Below are 16,818 nucleotides of genomic sequence, written 5' to 3' on the forward strand. Positions count from 1 at the left end.
TTCCCACAATTTGCCAACCCTTAGAAACTCAATGTCCTTTTCCTTCTCCTTGTCACTTCTCTAAAAAATTCATTGTTCTTTCATTAGTCTTATTTGTAGGGTCCCAGCCAATTAATTTAGAATGGAGAGAGAAAACAGATTTTTCTTCTCCCATACAAAAGATTAGCAAGAAAAAGGACAGATAATACTCATGTATGTATAGGAGTTCACAGAAGAATGTGACTCAAGGGGATGTTTAAAATCTGGGTGGGGCTTATGTAACATCTTAATAGGGGAAGGGCACTGATAGGAAAATAAATGACTTTTTGAAAAGATTAATGGGCCCTGACAAGACCAGAAGGGAGATTCAGTTTTGGGATAGTAGCTGTGGAGACCTCATCTCCAGGGGTAAGAGTCAACCTTCCCTACGTTGACTGCTCCAGTTCAGTTCAGTCTCTCAGTTGTGTCCAACTCTTTGCATCCCATGGACTGCAGCATGCCAGGCCTCCCTGTCCATCACCAACTCCCGGAGTTTGCTCAAACTCATGACTATCAAGTAAGTGATGCCATCCAGCCATCTCATCCTCTGTCGTCCCCTTCTCCTACTGCCCCCAATCCCTCCCAGCATCAGGGTCTTTTCCAATGAGTCAGTTCTTCACATCAGGTGGCAAAAGGACTGGTGCTTCAGCATCAGTCCTTTCGATGAATATTCAGGACTGATTTCCTTTAGGATGGACTGGTTTGATCTTCTTGCAGTTCAAGGGACTCTCAAGAATTTTCTCCAACACCACAGTTCAAAAGCATAAATTCTTAAGTGCTCAGTCTTCTTTATGGTCCAACTCTCACATTCATATACGACTACTGACATGCCTCTTGAGAAACCTATATGCAGGTCAGGAAGTAACAGTTAGAACTGGACATAGAACAACAGACTGGTTCCAAGTAGGAAAAGGAGTACGTCAAGGCTGTATATTGTCACCCTGCTTATTTAACTTACATGCAGAGTACATCATGAGAAACGCTGGGCTGGAAGAAGCACAAGCTGGAATCAAGATTGCCAGGAGAAATATCAATAACCTCAGATATGCAGATGACACCACCCTTATGGCAGAAAGTGCAGAGGAACTCAAAAGCCTCTTGATGAAAGTGAAAGTGGAGAGTGAAAAAGTTGGCTTAAAGCTCAACATTCAGAAAACGAAGATCACGGCATCTGGTCCCATCACTTCATGGGAAATAGATGGGGAAACAGTGGAAACAGAGTCAGACTTTATTTTTGGGGCTCCAAAATCACTGCAGATGGTGACTGCAGCCATGAAATTAAAAGACGCTTACTCCTTGGAAGGAAAGTTATGACCAATCTAGATAGCATATTCAAAAGCAGAGACATTACTTTGCCAACAAAGGTCCGTCTAGTTAAGGCCATGGTTTTTCCAGTGGTCGTGTGTGGATGTGAGAGTTGGACTGTGAAGAAGGCTGAGCGCCGAAGAATTGATGCTTTTGAACTGTGGTGTTGGAGAAGACTCTTGAGAGTCCCTTGGACTGCAAGGAGATCCAACCAGTCCATTCTGAAGGAGATCAGCCCTGGGGTTTCTTTGGAAGGAATGATGCTAAAGCTGAAACTGCAGTACTTTGGCCACCTCATGCAAAGAGTTGACTCAATGGAAAAGACCCTGATGCTGGGAGGGATTGGGGGCAGGAGGAGAAGGGGACGACAGAGGATGAGATGGGTGGATGGCATCACTGACTCGATGGACATGAGTCTGAATGAACTCTGGGAGTTGGTGATGACAGGGAGGCCCGGCATGCTGCGATTCATGGGGTCACAAAAGAGCTGGATACAACTGAGTGACTGAACTGACTGGAAAAAGTATAGCTTTGACTAGATAGACCTTTGTCAGTAATGTCTCTACTTTTTAATATGCTGTCTAGGTTTGTCATAGCCTTTCTTCCAATGAACAAGTATCTTTTAATTTCATGGCTGCAGTCACCATCTGCAGTGATTTTGAAGCCCAAAAATAAAGTCTGTCACTGTTTCCATTGTTTCCCATCTATTTGGCATGAAGTGAAGGAACCGGATATCATGATCTTCATTTTCTGAAAGTTGAGTTTTAAGCCAGCTTCTTCACTCTTCTCTTTCACCTTCATCAAGAGGCTCTTTAGTTCTTCTTTGCTTTCTGCCATAAGGGTGGTGTCATCTGCATATCTGAGGTTATTGATTTTTCTCCCGGAAGTCTTGATTCCAGCTTGTGCTTCATCCAATCCAGCATTTCACACGATGTACTCAGTATATTAAGTTAAATAAGCAAGGTGACAATATACAGCCTTGACGTACTCCTTTCTCAATCTGGAACCAGGTCGTTGTTTCGTGTCCAATTCTAACCATTGCTTTTTGACCTGCGTACAGATTTCTCAAGAGACAGGTAAGGTGGTCTGGTATCCCATCCCTTTAAGAATTTTCCACAGTTTGTCGTGACCCACACATTTCAAAGGCTTTAGCACAGTCAATAAAGCAGATGTTTTTCTGGAATTCTGCCCCAGGAAGGGGATTTACAATTGAGTTCTTCAAGGAAGCTCCACTTTTAGGCAGATAAAGAAATCTCAGGAACTCAAATGTTTTCTTCTCAAAATAATTTTTATACCATGAGAGCTTATTTCTGGATCTCTTTATATGTCAAGACAATAGCAAGAGAAGAGAGAGACTGGGCTCAACTCTGAATACAACAAGGATAAGTGGAGATTTATAACCAAAAAAAAAAAGAATAAAACTTTCGTGTTTCAAAGGGTAACATCAAAAAACTGAAACGAATACCAACAGAATATATATAAATCATATATATCTGCTAAAGGGGCTTGTATCTAGAATACATTAAAAAAACTACTAAAACTCAACTGTAAAATGGACACAGGAACTGAATAGCTTTCCAAAGAAGATACTGGATTGCTCCACGTCATTAAGAGGAAATGCAAATCAAAACCACAATGAGATACCTGCTCACAGCCACTAGAATGGCTATAAACAATTATCATTCAATCAAAAATAAATAATTTTTTTTAAAAAACAGACAATAACAAGTGTGGGCAAGGATGTAAAGAATTAAAATCTTCATACACTGATAGCAAGAATGCAAAATGGTGTAACAGCTTTGAGATTTCCTCTAACAGTTAAATGGAGTTAGTATCTGATCCAGCAATTCCATTCCTAGGTATATACTCGAGAAATAAAAACATGTCGGTATATAAACTTATACATGAATGCTTATTACAGTATTACTCAATAATAGATAAAATGGCAACAACCCAGATGCCCATCAATTAATCAATGGATAAAATACAGTCTACCCATATAATGGAGTATTTGGCAATAACAAAAATGAAGTATGATATATACTTCAAAATTGTGAACTTTGACAACATCAAGCTAAAGACACGATTACAAAGAATCAAATATTAAAAGATTCCACTAATATGAAATGTACTGAATAGGGAGATCTACAGAGACAGAAAGCAGATTAATGGTTGAAGTGGGGAAGGGAAAGGGGAATGAGATGTTAGGGGGTACTGGGTAAGAGGTGTTGGGTTTCTTTGAGGGGTAATGAAATGTTCTAAATTGACTGCAGTAGCAAATGCACAATTCTGTAAATATACTAAACCACTGAGCTGCACACATTAAATTAGTGAACTGTATGGTATGAACTATACCTAAACAAAGACGTTTACAACATCAGTGGGATGAAAGTGATAATAAATCATACAAGCAAAGAAGAGAAGTCTGAAAGTGTACACCTGGAATAAGGAAACCTCTGAAAAATTTCACTTGAGCTAAATTTTGAAAATGATGCACAAAGTTGCCCACAGAGCAAACCAGAAGAGGACTGCAGGTGAAATTAAAAGCATGTGCAGATGCACAGACATGCAAGAGAATATGACAGTCCTGGATAATTTCACACAGCCAGAACTCAGCAATTCTGTTGTGAAGTAACTAAACATTCTGCTGCAGAGGGAAAGAGAGACAGATTCACCAAGAGCCATGAACGCTCAACTTCATTGTTTTTAACTTGCATTTATTTATTTTGGCCTTGCTGGGTCTTTGTTGTTGCAAGGACTTCTCTAATTGTGGCACAAGGGTTTAGTTGCCCCGTGGCATGTAGGATCTGTGACCAGGGATTGAACCCATGTCCCGTGTACCAGGAGATCCTTAACTGGACCACCAGGAAAGTCCTTCAATTTATTTTTTCTTGTAAGCAAGGTGAAGTTAACATTCTAACCAAGGGAATAAAATGATCAAATGTGTTTTACATAAACTATTTCGACAGTTCCTGGAGGACAGACTGAAAAAGGTAGGAATGGAGTTAAGAGATTGACTCAGAGGCTACGATATTAATTTAAGAAAAAATAATGAGCTCTTTTTTGTGGCACCTCGGAGGTGGTGAGCAGCTTCAGGATGAAACTGAAGATCTCCTTCCCAGACATTAGATGCCAGAAGCTCATTGAAGACGATGAGAGTGAACTTTGTACTTTATGAGACACGTGTAGTCACAGAAGTTGCTGCTAGTGCTCTGGGGGAAGAATGCAAGGCTTAGTTCTGTGGCAAGTCAGTGGTGGGAACGACAAACAGGTTTCCACGTTTTTTCACCTATGGCCATGTCCACCTGCTACTAATGGGCAGTCCTGCAAAGACCAAGAAGACCGGAAAGAAAGTGCAAACATGTTCAGGGTTACACTGTGGACACCCATCTAAGTGTTTTCAATTTGTTGTTTTTTTTTAAAGGTAGAAAAGGAATATTCCTGCAGGCACTGATACTGCTGTGGCTCAACAACTGGGAACCAAAACAGAACTCCCAAACTGCTAGAATTACCAAACTTTTCAATCTCTCTAAAGACCATAATGCTCTCAAGCACGCTGTGAGAAAGCCCCCAAACAAACAGGGTCCGAAACTTAGGGCCAAGGCACACAAGAGTCAGTGTCTGTATTTCACATGTTCTGCAACACAAACATCAGTATATTACCCTGAGGGAACAGTGTACCAAGAAAAATAAAGGCTGACTGCAGAATATGCTAAACTTGTGGCCAAGAAAATGGAGGAGGCCAAAGAAAAATGCCAGAAAGAGACTACCAAGAGAGGGAGGCTGTCCTCTCCAAGAGCTTCCACCTCTGAGGCCAGTCAAAACTAAGATGTGAGTTGGTTCCAGGACAGAGGTGATCCGACTGCCTGAGGCTCATTTGGCAGGTGCAGAAGTCTCCATGCCCTTCCCAATCATGTCTGAACCAATCCGAGTCCTTGTGACTGGAGGAGCTGTTCAAATTGCATATTCACTGTTGTACAGTATTGGAAATGGATCTGTCTTCAGTAAAGAATGGCTTATCATTCTCGGCTGTTGGCTATCACTCCCATAATGGGTGTCCTGATGGAGCTGCAAGACTGTGCCCTGCCCCTCCTGAAAGATGTCATCACAACAAAGAAGAGATTGCCTTCAAAGACCTGGATGTGGCCACTCTTATGGGCTCCATGCCAAGAAGGGATGGCATGGAGTGGAAAGATTTACTCAAAGCAAATATGAAAATCTTCAAATGCCAGGGTGCAGCCTTGGACAAATATGCCAAGAAGTCAGTTAAGGCTATGGTGGTGGGAAACCCAGCCAATACTAACTGCCTGATTATCTCTAAGTCAGCGCCATCCATCCCGAAGGACAACTTCAGTTGCTTGACTCGTTTGGATCACAACCGAGCTAAAGCTCAGACTGCTCTTAAACTTGGAGTGACTTCTGATGATGTAAAGAATGCCATCATCTGGGGAAACCATTCCTCAACTCAGTATCCAGATGTCAACCATGCCAAGGTAAAACTGCAAGGAGTGGAAGTTGGTGTTTATGAAGCTCTGAAAGATGACAGCTGGCTCAAGGGAGAATTCATCAGGGCCGTGCAGTAGCATGATGCTGCTGTCATCAAGGCGCAGAAACTGCCCAGTGCCACATTAGCTGCAAAAGCCATCTGTGACCACGTCAGATACATCTGGTTTGGAACCCCAGAGGGAGAGTTTGTGTCCATGGGCATTATCTCTGATGGCAACTCCTATGGTATTCCTGATGATCTCCTTTACTCGTTCCCTGTTACAATCAAGGATAAGACCTAGAAGGTTGTTGAAGGTCTCCCTATTAATGATTTCTCACGTGAGAAGATGGATCTTACTGCAAAGGAACCAGCAGAAGAGAAAAAAACTGCATTTGAATTTCTTGCCTCTGCCTGACTAGACAATCATTTCAATGTTACTAAATGCTCCAAAGCTGAAGAACCTAACTGTCATCTTTGACTCTAGTGCGAAATAATAATGCCATATTTAAATTACTTGTGAAAAACAACACACTTTAAAGATTGTGTGCTTCTTGGTACAAGTTTGTAATGGTACATGTTTATTATCATACTGTTACTGCCGCATTCTAAAATAAATATATATTCAAGTGAAAAGAAAAACAAAACTAAGATGTTCTCAGAGTAACAATAAGGTCAGATGTTAAAAAAAGAAAAGAAACAACAACAAATAGGAGGAGCTACACTAAACCGGAAGCAATAAGCATACAGGAGAGGAGACAACGTGAGGAAAAAAATTAATTTTAATAACTAATGGAGAGAAAAGAAAAACTAATTAAGGAATGAAAATCAGGAGTAAGGTCAAACTTCAGATGTTGATTTGAGGGTAACCAACGTTGAATAGAAACCATAGAAATGAATGACACTGTGCAAGAAAAGCTCCGAATGGAAAGGGTAGGGGGGAGACAAAATACTGTGGAATAGTTTTTCCTCAAATTGAACCATCCCTATAAAACCAATTCACATTAGTAAAATCCATAATTAGTGTATTAAGAAACTAACCATAAAGGTCAATACTACTTCATGAAAAAATTAGATGGCTCTAAAAAGAAAAGGGTGATAATTTCAGTCTCATTTAATCTTTTCAACTGAAAAGTTTTTACAGTTTCAGCCTAAACACAGCAGCGTGTAATAATAAAGAGGAAAAGGAATAACAACATACTTCATACCTACCTAGCCTGAGCTAGTTCTAAACAGTTAACATCTATTAATTCATTTAATCCTCACCAGCAACCATGTGACCAAGGTATGAAATCTCCTTTCCTAGAAAGTGAGGCATAAAGAGGTTAAGTAATTTGCCCAAGGCTAAAAGGCCCATAAGGTGTGGGACAAGGACTAACAAAGCTCCAGAGGCCACATGTTTTACCACTGTAGTGGCTCTCAAAGTCAAGTACTAGGCTTTCAGGGTGAAAACAAAAAAAATGTTGGTTCAAATGTTGGGTCTACCACAAGCTTTCGCATATTGGTAACTTAAGCAATTCGGTCTGTCTCCTCAGCCATAAGAAGGAAATAATGATAGCATCATAGGATTATTGTTAAGTATTTTAAGTCATAAATACCACACACCCAATTATTACCTTCCATGACTTGCTTGGTGGTTCAGATGGTAAAGAATCTAACTGCAATGTGGGAGACCTGGGTTCAGTCCCTGGATTGGGAAGATCCACTGGAGAAGGGAACAGCTACCCACTCCAGTATTCTTGCCTGGAGAACTCCACGGACAGAGGAGCCTGCCAGGATTCAGTCCATGGGGGTTGCAAGAAGTCGGACACGACTGAGCAACTTTTACTTTCACTTACTACCAAACAATAATAATAAACATATACTGAGCACATATTGGCAGACATCAAGACACAACCAAAGACACTTCACACAGACTATTTTATCTGATCTTCAAAATAGTCTCAAAAAGAATCATTACTCTCCTAGCCATTTTTACAGGTTAGCAAACAGATTCGAAGAGATGAAGAGACTTGTGCATGGTTGTGTTGTATGGTAAAATGACTATAAAATGGCTCCAATTCTCCACCCCTCCTAGATCCAACTCCTGGCAATGTGATAATGCAGCTCCCCCCACCAAGAGGTAGAGCTGATTTCCCCATATCCTGAATGTCGTCTGGCCTCACAACTTGACTTGAACCAACAGAACGTGGCAGAAAAGATGTTGTGTCAGTTCCCAGGGTGAGGTCTACTTGTTTCCTCTCTATCCTAGGTGACATCAACTCAGCTGAAATGAGCCAAATCTAGCCCAGATGATCGGAACCATCCATGTGACCTACAGATTTATGAGTAATAACACGCACTCTGATGAGTAATCACACACACTCATTTTAAGCCACTGACATGGGGGTGGGGGGATTGCTACAGAGCAATAGTTAACTGAAACTTAGGATAAGCGTGACTATAGCCATGAAATTAAAAGACGCTTACCCCTTGGAAGGAAAGTTACGACCAACCTAGACAGCATATTCAAAAGCAGAGATATTACTCTGCCAACAAAGGTCTGTCTAGTCAAAGCTATGGTTTTCCCAGAAGTCATGTATGGATGTGAAAGTTGGACTATAAAGAAAGCTGAGTGCTGAAGAATTGATGCTTTTGAACTGTGGTGTTGGAGAAGACTCTTGAGAGTCCCTTGGACTACAAGGAGATCCAACTAGTCCATCCTAAAGGAGATCAGTCCTGGGTGTTCATTGGAAGGACTGATGTTGAAGCTGAAACTCCAATACTTTGGCCACCTGATGCACAGAACTGACTCACTGGAAAAGACCCTGATGCTGGGAAAGATTAAAAGTGGGAGGAGAAGGGGACGACAGAGGATGAGATGGTTGGATGGCATCACCGACTCAATGGACATGAGTTTGGGTAAACTCCGGGAGTTGGTGATGGACAGGGAGGCCTGATGTGCTGCGATTCATGGGGTCGCAAAGCGTCGGATGTGACTGAGCGGCTGAACTGAACTGAGGGATGAAATTTAAAGCCAGGTAGTCTGACTCTAGGCTCACCCTCCTAATCACTGCATTATTATAATTTCTAGTTTCAGAGTAGATATGACACACAATGCTACTATACTATTTTCAGTTGTGAAAATAAATGAAGTCATTTATGTTCATTGTTCTGTATTCTTTAATTTATAAAAGCTCAAAATAGTAAATATAAGTCTCACCCTAGAGGTAAACAAACAAGTAAAAAAATCTAAAAAGTATATCAGATCTAGATTCAAAACTCAACTGTTACCAACCACCAGTCCATTATTAAATACTGGATAGTGAAAAGTAAAAAAGAAAAAAATAATGCACATTTTGAATATATTTACACTTCTTTCAAAATAAATATTTAGTACAGGGTATCCTGATTAACTCCCCAAGTATTATGATATGTGCCTATATTAATTTGTATTAACTGTCACTCTAAACTAATTCACTTTGCTTCCCAATTCACCGACACACATAACACACCATATCACTTAGCCACCTATATGCATCTATGGCCATACTGTTCCTTTGTTAGATTTTAGTTTCCACCAAAGAATGCAGAAATGATTCCATTAAACTGGAAGTTAAGACTGCCACCCAGCCACTTTGGGTTATTCATGCCAATGAATCAACAAACAAAGAAGGGGTTACAGAACCGATTAGGGTGACTGACCTCACAATCAAGGGGAAGTCCAGTGCCTACTACACAAGAGGGGCTCCCAGAAAGTATGTCTGGAATGCAGGAGTTTCTCTGGGAGGCCATTTAGTATTTCCATGTACTGTGATTAAAGTCAATGGAAACAATCAGGCAGGACTGCTAATGACCCAGACCCTTAAGGAATGAAGAGTCAGGTCACCCCATCAGGCAAGAAACCACCATGAGCTGAGATACTGCCAAGAGAGGGAATACGGAGTGACAGCAGAAAGTAATTATAGACAGCAACTACTACAACATGACTAGTTGTAGAAATGAAAATTCTAATGAGTATTCTTCTTATGATACAAAATATTTCTATTTATATTAACCGATTTATCTCCCTTTTGATAATCATCTGATAGTACCTAATCACATATCATATCTTGGTATCTGAGTTACAGGAAGTTAAGTAGAAAATGTGACACAGGTAGAAAGGAAATTAACCCACCTATGGATAAAGAGATTTTGTATTCTCTCTTTAAAGAGAGGATTTGTATGTTATCAGATGAACAAAGGATAGTTGAGTTAGTTCACCAGAAGTATAGTTTCACAACTGTCTTTATCTGTAAGATAAATACGATGAAAAGAGGTGTGCATTGGTGCCACGGTGACAAAGGATGGTCTGTGATGGCTTTTTAACTTGCTGGGTAGCAATTATATTTTTCCAAATACATTTTTCACAGTTCTGGGTTTGGTTCAGTTCAGTTCATTGCTCAGTCGTGTTCGACTCTGCAACCCCAGGGACTACAGCATGCCAGGCCTCCCTGTCCATCACCAACTCCCAGAGCTTGCTCAAACTCACATCCATTGAGTCGGTGATGCAATCCAGCCATCTCGCCCTGTTGACCCCTTTTCCTCCTGCCATCTATCTTTCCCAGCATCAGGGTCTTCTCCAGTGAGTCAGTTCTTTGCATCAGGTGCCCAACGTGTTGGGAGTTTCAGCTTCAGCATCAGTCCTTCCAATGAATATTCAGGACTGATCTCCTTTAGGATGGACTGGTTGGATCTCCTTGCAGTTGAAGGGACTCTCAAGAGTCTTCTCCAACACCACAGTTCAAAAGCATCAATTCTTTGGCGCTCAGCTTTCTTTATAGTCCAACTCTCACAATCATACATGACTATTGAAAAAACCATTATTTTGACTAGATGGACCTTTGTTGGCAAAGTAATTAATGTCTGTGCGTTTTAATATGCTGCCTAGGTTGGTCGTAACTTTTCTTCCTTTTAATTTCATGGCTGTAGTCACCATCTGCAGTGATTTTGGAGCCCAAAGAAATAGTCTTGTCACTGTTTCCACTGTTTCCCCATCTATTTGCCATCAAGTGATGGGACCAGATGCCATGATCTTAGTTTTCTGAATGCTGAGCTTGAAGCCAACTTTTTCACTCTCCTCTTTCACTTTCATCAAGAGGCTTTTTAGTTCCTCTTCACTTTCTGCCATAAGGATGGTGTCATCTGCATATCTGAGGTTATTGATATTTCTCCCGGCAATCTTGATTTCAGCTCGTACATCATCCAGCCCAGCACTTCACATGATGTATTCTGCATGTAAGTTAAAAAAGCAGGGTGACAATATACCCTGACAATATAGAATTGGCTTAAAAAAAAAAAAAAAATCAATCCCCACGAGATACAGAAGACAAAAGAAAAGCAGCCACCAGGTTTGGAATGCTAAAGTTCAGGGGTTATGGCAGCCCTCACACATTGTCAAGGATCTCTGGCTCACCTTCATGGGCACAGGGCGGCAACCGGCCTACAGTTTTCCTAGCTTCTGTCAGATCCCCATCTCTGCTTTGCCAAGTAATACTGAGGCAGGCCTTTGTGCATCTGCACAGTTAGGTGTATCACACCTACTGCAGGATACCTACATCATCAAGGTTACAGGTGTGGAGGTAGTGAGAGCCATGAAGGTTCAAGTCTGGGCTCACAGGTTTCAACTCATTTCTATAAGTTCCGAAAATTCTTTGTAGTTCCAGGTTAACCTTACTCTCCATCACTCCATGTCCGTGTTCAGTTCCCACTTACCAGCCCTGCTGACATCAAGCCCAGCATCAGATTTAGTGTATATAACCAGTTCCTACAACTGGGAAACATTCAAAAGAAGAAAATCATGGCATCCGGTCGCACCCCTCCATGGCAAACAGATGGGGGAAAAGTGGAAACAGTGACAGATTTTATTTTCTTGGGTTCCAAAATCACTGCGGATGGTGACTGCAGCCATGAAATTAAAAGAAACTTGCTCCCTGGAAGAAAAGCTATGACAAACCTAGATACATATTAAAAAGCAGAGGCATCAGTTTTCCAACAAAGGCCTGTATAGTCAAAGCCACAGTTTTTTCAGTAATCATATACAAATGTGAGAGCTGGACCATAAAGAAGGCTAGGCCAGAAGAATTGATGCTTTTCAACTGTGGTGCTGGAGAAGACTCTTGAGAGTCCCTTGGGCAAAGAGGTCAACACATTTCAGTACTTTTTTTTAATAAATACCAAGAGAAGTAAAAGTCAAACACACCTGAAAACCACGTTTTCTTCCAATAGTACCTAGTCCCGGGTTCCACTGCTATCTATCAGAGGCTGGTGCTAAGAAAGCGGAAAAGAAACAGCAGAAGAAATATGGCTGTCCCTTTCACAAGTTTTTGCAAACACTGTTCAGCTCCAGGCTTTTCATTAAATAACTACCTACTTAATCCAAATACATGATGTAATAATACTGTGAGTCTCTATCTTATTCTAAAAACACAGGCCTAAAACAAGGTGTGTGTTAAGTCAGCAACTGTGCTTCAGGCCAGGTGAAATGAATGAAAATGAGTCTGAAGAATTCTAACAGCTTTTATCAACTCATTAACCCTTCCTCATAAAACAATTATTAAAAAAATTCTGGGTAAAATACTTTTAAAAATGATTTGAAGGCAGAAGAAAGCACCAAGAGTAGGAAGAAATTGGAAATTTGACCACTGAAAGAAGGGAAGTACATTGGAAGAGGTTCAAAGTTACACAGCTTTTTCCCTGAGGGTACTCCCCATCTACAATGGCACAAGACTACTAGAACTCAAGCAAAAAGCTGCAGGCTTATTCATGTCATGGCCACAGAGTGGTTAAAAATTTAGAGGGCGAATTCAGAAAATGAGTGAGTCACAGAAGCAGAAACCTCAAAAACTAATACAAACGCCTTCCAATTCCTCACTGACCCCTGAGTTGAGTATGCTCACAGAAGACTCTAAGGAGCCCAATGGAAACAAGAGGAAAGCTAAAAGAGCCTTTGAGCAGCAATCTCAGCTGCTCACACTGCAGAGGAGACAGGAACCTGGCCAAGTCATCAGGGCTTAAAAACATCTCAGGTGCTCTACAGACCCATCTGAAAGTATAAGACCAAGCCTGCACAAGCTCAAGGTGATCAAGCAGTTAGTTAATTACACTCATCAGAAGAAAAGAGAATTTGGAGATAAATCATCCACAGTGTCCACTCTACAATCAAAACTTTCTAGACATGAAATGTAGCAGGGAAATGTGACCTACTGTCAAGAATGGGAAAAAAGCAATAAATTTTAAAAAACATGAAACAATTTAGAGGAAAGGATTAACAAGCAAAGACTTTAAGCTGCAATAAATTTGTTCAAAGACTTAATGGAAAGCACGGTCACAATAATCTCAATAGATAAATGTAAATAGTTAAAAAATGAAGTACTTGAGGCTGGTGGCCTGGAGGCTCAGAAGTAAAGAATTCACCTGCCAATGCAGGCGACACAGGTTCAAGCCCTGGTCTGGGAAGATTCCACCTGCCAAGGAGCAACTGAGCCCGTGTAGCACATCTACTGAGCCTGTGCTCTAGAGCCCACAGGCAGCAACTGCTGAGCCCGTGTACCACAGCTTCTGAAGCCCACGCACCCTGGAGGCTGTGCTCCACAATAAGCCCACGCACCACCGCTAGAGAGGGGCTCCCACTCGTTGCAACTAGACAAAGTCCAAGTTCAGGAACGAAGACCCAAGCACAGCCAAAAGATATTTTTTAAAAAATGAAATACTTGAACTGAAAAGTACATTATTTTAAAGTGGGTTTAGAGATATCTGCATCCCTGTGATCACTGCAAAATTATTCACAATATCCAAGGCATGGAAATAACCTAAATATCCATCAGTGGATGAATGAATAAAGATGTTGTGTATATATTCAAGAGAACATGAGACACAAAAAAGGAGATTTTATCATTTTGTACAACAGGGATGAACCTTATGGACATTATGTTAAGTGAAATAAATCAGACAGAAAAATAAATACTGTGTGATCTCACTTTTACATGGAATCTAAAAATTCGAACTCATATAAACAGAGTTGACAGGGTGAGGGGGAGTGAGAAGAAATGGAGAGATTTTTGTCAAAGAGTACAAACTTTCAGTTTCAAGATAAATTGTTCTGGGGCTCTCATGTACAGAATGGTGACTACAGTTAACAATACTGTACTGTGTGCTTGAAAGCTGCTGAGAGTAAATCTTAAATATTCTCACCACACATACAAAGTAATGTTAACTATGTAAGATGACAGATGTGTTAGCCCACCTAACTATGGTAATGACTTAACAATATATACATACGTATCATGCTATATATCTTACACTTATCCAATATTACTTGTCAATTACATCTCAATGAAATTGGAAATTAAGTATTTATAAATATATGGGGGTGGAGAATGGGCTTGACAGCATATTAGAAGCAATATAAAAAAGAGGTAGTGACTGTGAAGACAAATCTGTATAAGTCACTCAACTGGAAGAACTGAGGGGAAAAGACTGAAAAAATCAAAAACAAGAGAGACTCACAGACCCATAGTACATTTTTTTTTCCTAATAATTTTACTTCACTTATTTTTGTCTGTGCTGGGTCTTCGTTGCTGTAAGGGCTACTCTCAGGTTGCAGTACGCAGTCTTCTCATTGTGGTGGCTTCTCTCATTGCCAAGCACAGGCTCTAGGGAACAAGGGCTTCAGCAGTTGCAGTGAGTGAGCTCAGCAGTTGTGGCTCCTGGGCTCTAGACCAAAGGCTCAGCAGTCATGGTGCACGGGCTGAGTTGACCTGAGGTATGTGGGATGTTCCTCAATAAGGGATTGAACCTGTGTCCCCTGCATTGGCAGGAAGATCATCTTACCACTGAGCCAGCAGGGCAGCCCCCCATAGTACTTTTAAGCAAAAGATCAAAAATCTCAAAGAGAAGAGAGAATGAGACAGAAAAATCATTTTAAATAATGGTCAAAAAACTGGTGAAAAAATCAATTTGCAAATCCAATGAGCTCAACTCTAAGCAGAGTAACAAATGAGAGAAAAAGAAAAAAGAATATCAAACTGTCAAAAATTAAAGATGTAATGGATACCAGAAGACAATTAAAAAAGGATCTTTAAAGCAATTAAAGACTGTCAACCCAGAATCTACATCCAGCAAAAATATTCTCAAAAAATGAGAGTAAATATATATATATAAACATTTACTAAGAGTAATACAATTTTAAATTATAATTATAAAAATGTAAGAGTAATACATTTACTCTTAATAAATGTATGTATATCTACTCTGAGTGTGTGTGTGTGAACATACATAAGCTGAAGACTTTAATCACTAGACCTAAACATTATGCCGTGTTAAAAGGAAATTCTTCAAGTTGAAAGGAAATGACATCAAATGAAACTTAGATCTATACATATAAAGAAAATCCAAAATAATTCTGTAATTAAAAAGACTCTCGTTTCTCTCCCTAAAAAAAGGCAAATGACTAAAGCAAAAACAGCACTGTGTTGAAGCAAAAGTTAACATACCAATAGTACAAAAGCTAAATGTAATTACGTTTTTTAAGGTTCTTTCATTTTACATCAAGTGGAATAATGTTAATAGTAAGTGAACTGTAAAAGCTAATCATGAATACTGGAATCCCTACAGCAGCCACTTATACAAAGCCATACAGCTTAAAAAGCCCAATGGCAATTTATTTTTAAAAATCTGATCAACATAAAAGAACTGTGGGCAGTAAGAGAAGGAAGAGAGGAGACAAACTGATAAAACAGAGTAATATGGAAGACTTTTAACCATATAAATAACATTAAATGTAAAGTTACCAAATCCTCCACTCAGAGGCAGAGATTATTAGATACGGTTACTATTAAGGGAGGGAAGGAGGAAGGAAGGAAAGGAATAAATCCATTAAATATATGCTATCTAAAAGAAACATACTTTTAAAAACAAAGACACAATCAGGTTAAACATATAATAATCAAAAATTATACACCATGAATATAAATAGTAAACACAAGGGAAATGGTATGAATAAATCAATTAAGTGAATAAATAAATAAAGCCAACAAAGTTATTGGAAGAAAATAAATCCACAGTTACATTTGCTAATTTTAATACCCTCCCTCTCGCAGCTACTGAAATGATTATAAAGCAATTCATAGGCAATAAATCAGGTGCAGCAAACTACAGGACCGCTACCCATCTCTGTAAATAAAGTTTTATTAGAATGCTGCCACACTCATTTATTTACATATTGCCACGTTACTTTTGCACTACAAGGGCAGGGTAGTTAAAACAGAAACTGTGTAATTCACAAAACCTAAAATATTTCCTATACTGCCCCTTGCAGGATGTTTTCTGACCTCAAATATCAATTATTACTATTTACCAACTTAATTATGTAAGACCATATATCACACCATAAAATAAGTCCACATTTTAAAAGATGAAAATTTTTCAGAGTTTAATCTGTAATTACAACAGAAATACATTAAAAAAAATCAATTACAGGGACTTCCCCAGTGGTCCAGTGGTTAAGGCTCCACACTTCCACTACAGGGAGTGCGGGTTCAATCCCTGGTCGTCAGGAAAGTAAGATCCCACATGCCACACAGCGTGGCCAAAAAAAGAAATCAATTACACAAGCTATTTGGGAAAAACCAAAATATTTGAAAATTAAGCAACACACTTCTAAAAAAATTCATGAGTTAAGGAAATCAGAAAATAGTTTGAACTGATAATGAAAATATAACATATAGAAATGTGTGGAAAATATAACTTTTTAAGTGCTTATTTAAAAAAAGAACTCAAATTTAAACATCTAAGTTTCCGAATTAAATATCTAAATTTCTAGCTTAAGGAGCCAGGGGTTAAAAGAATACATTAAGCCAACAGAAGATAAGAGTGAAGGAAACTATCAAGATAGGCACAAGTCAATTAAATTATTGAAACCAAAAGCTGTGGAAAGAAATCAAATTGCTAAACTCATAGCAAGAACGACCAAGGAAAAAGAGCATTAAAAAGGG

General features: G+C 39.6%; 1 protein-coding gene and 1 pseudogene across 6 annotated transcripts in view; one reads left to right on the forward strand and one right to left on the reverse strand.

The window, feature by feature from the left end:
- PDS5B (PDS5 cohesin associated factor B) overlaps positions 1–16,818 on the reverse strand; it is a 192,437-nt gene that overhangs the window by 159,121 nt on the left and 16,498 nt on the right. The window lies entirely within an intron of this gene.
- On the forward strand, positions 5,207–6,262 carry LOC784697 (malate dehydrogenase, cytoplasmic-like; annotated as a pseudogene).

The sequence above is a fragment of the Bos taurus genome, chromosome 12 (genome assembly GCF_002263795.3).
Source record: "Bos taurus isolate L1 Dominette 01449 registration number 42190680 breed Hereford chromosome 12, ARS-UCD2.0, whole genome shotgun sequence".
Taxonomy (NCBI): domain Eukaryota; kingdom Metazoa; phylum Chordata; class Mammalia; order Artiodactyla; family Bovidae; genus Bos; species Bos taurus.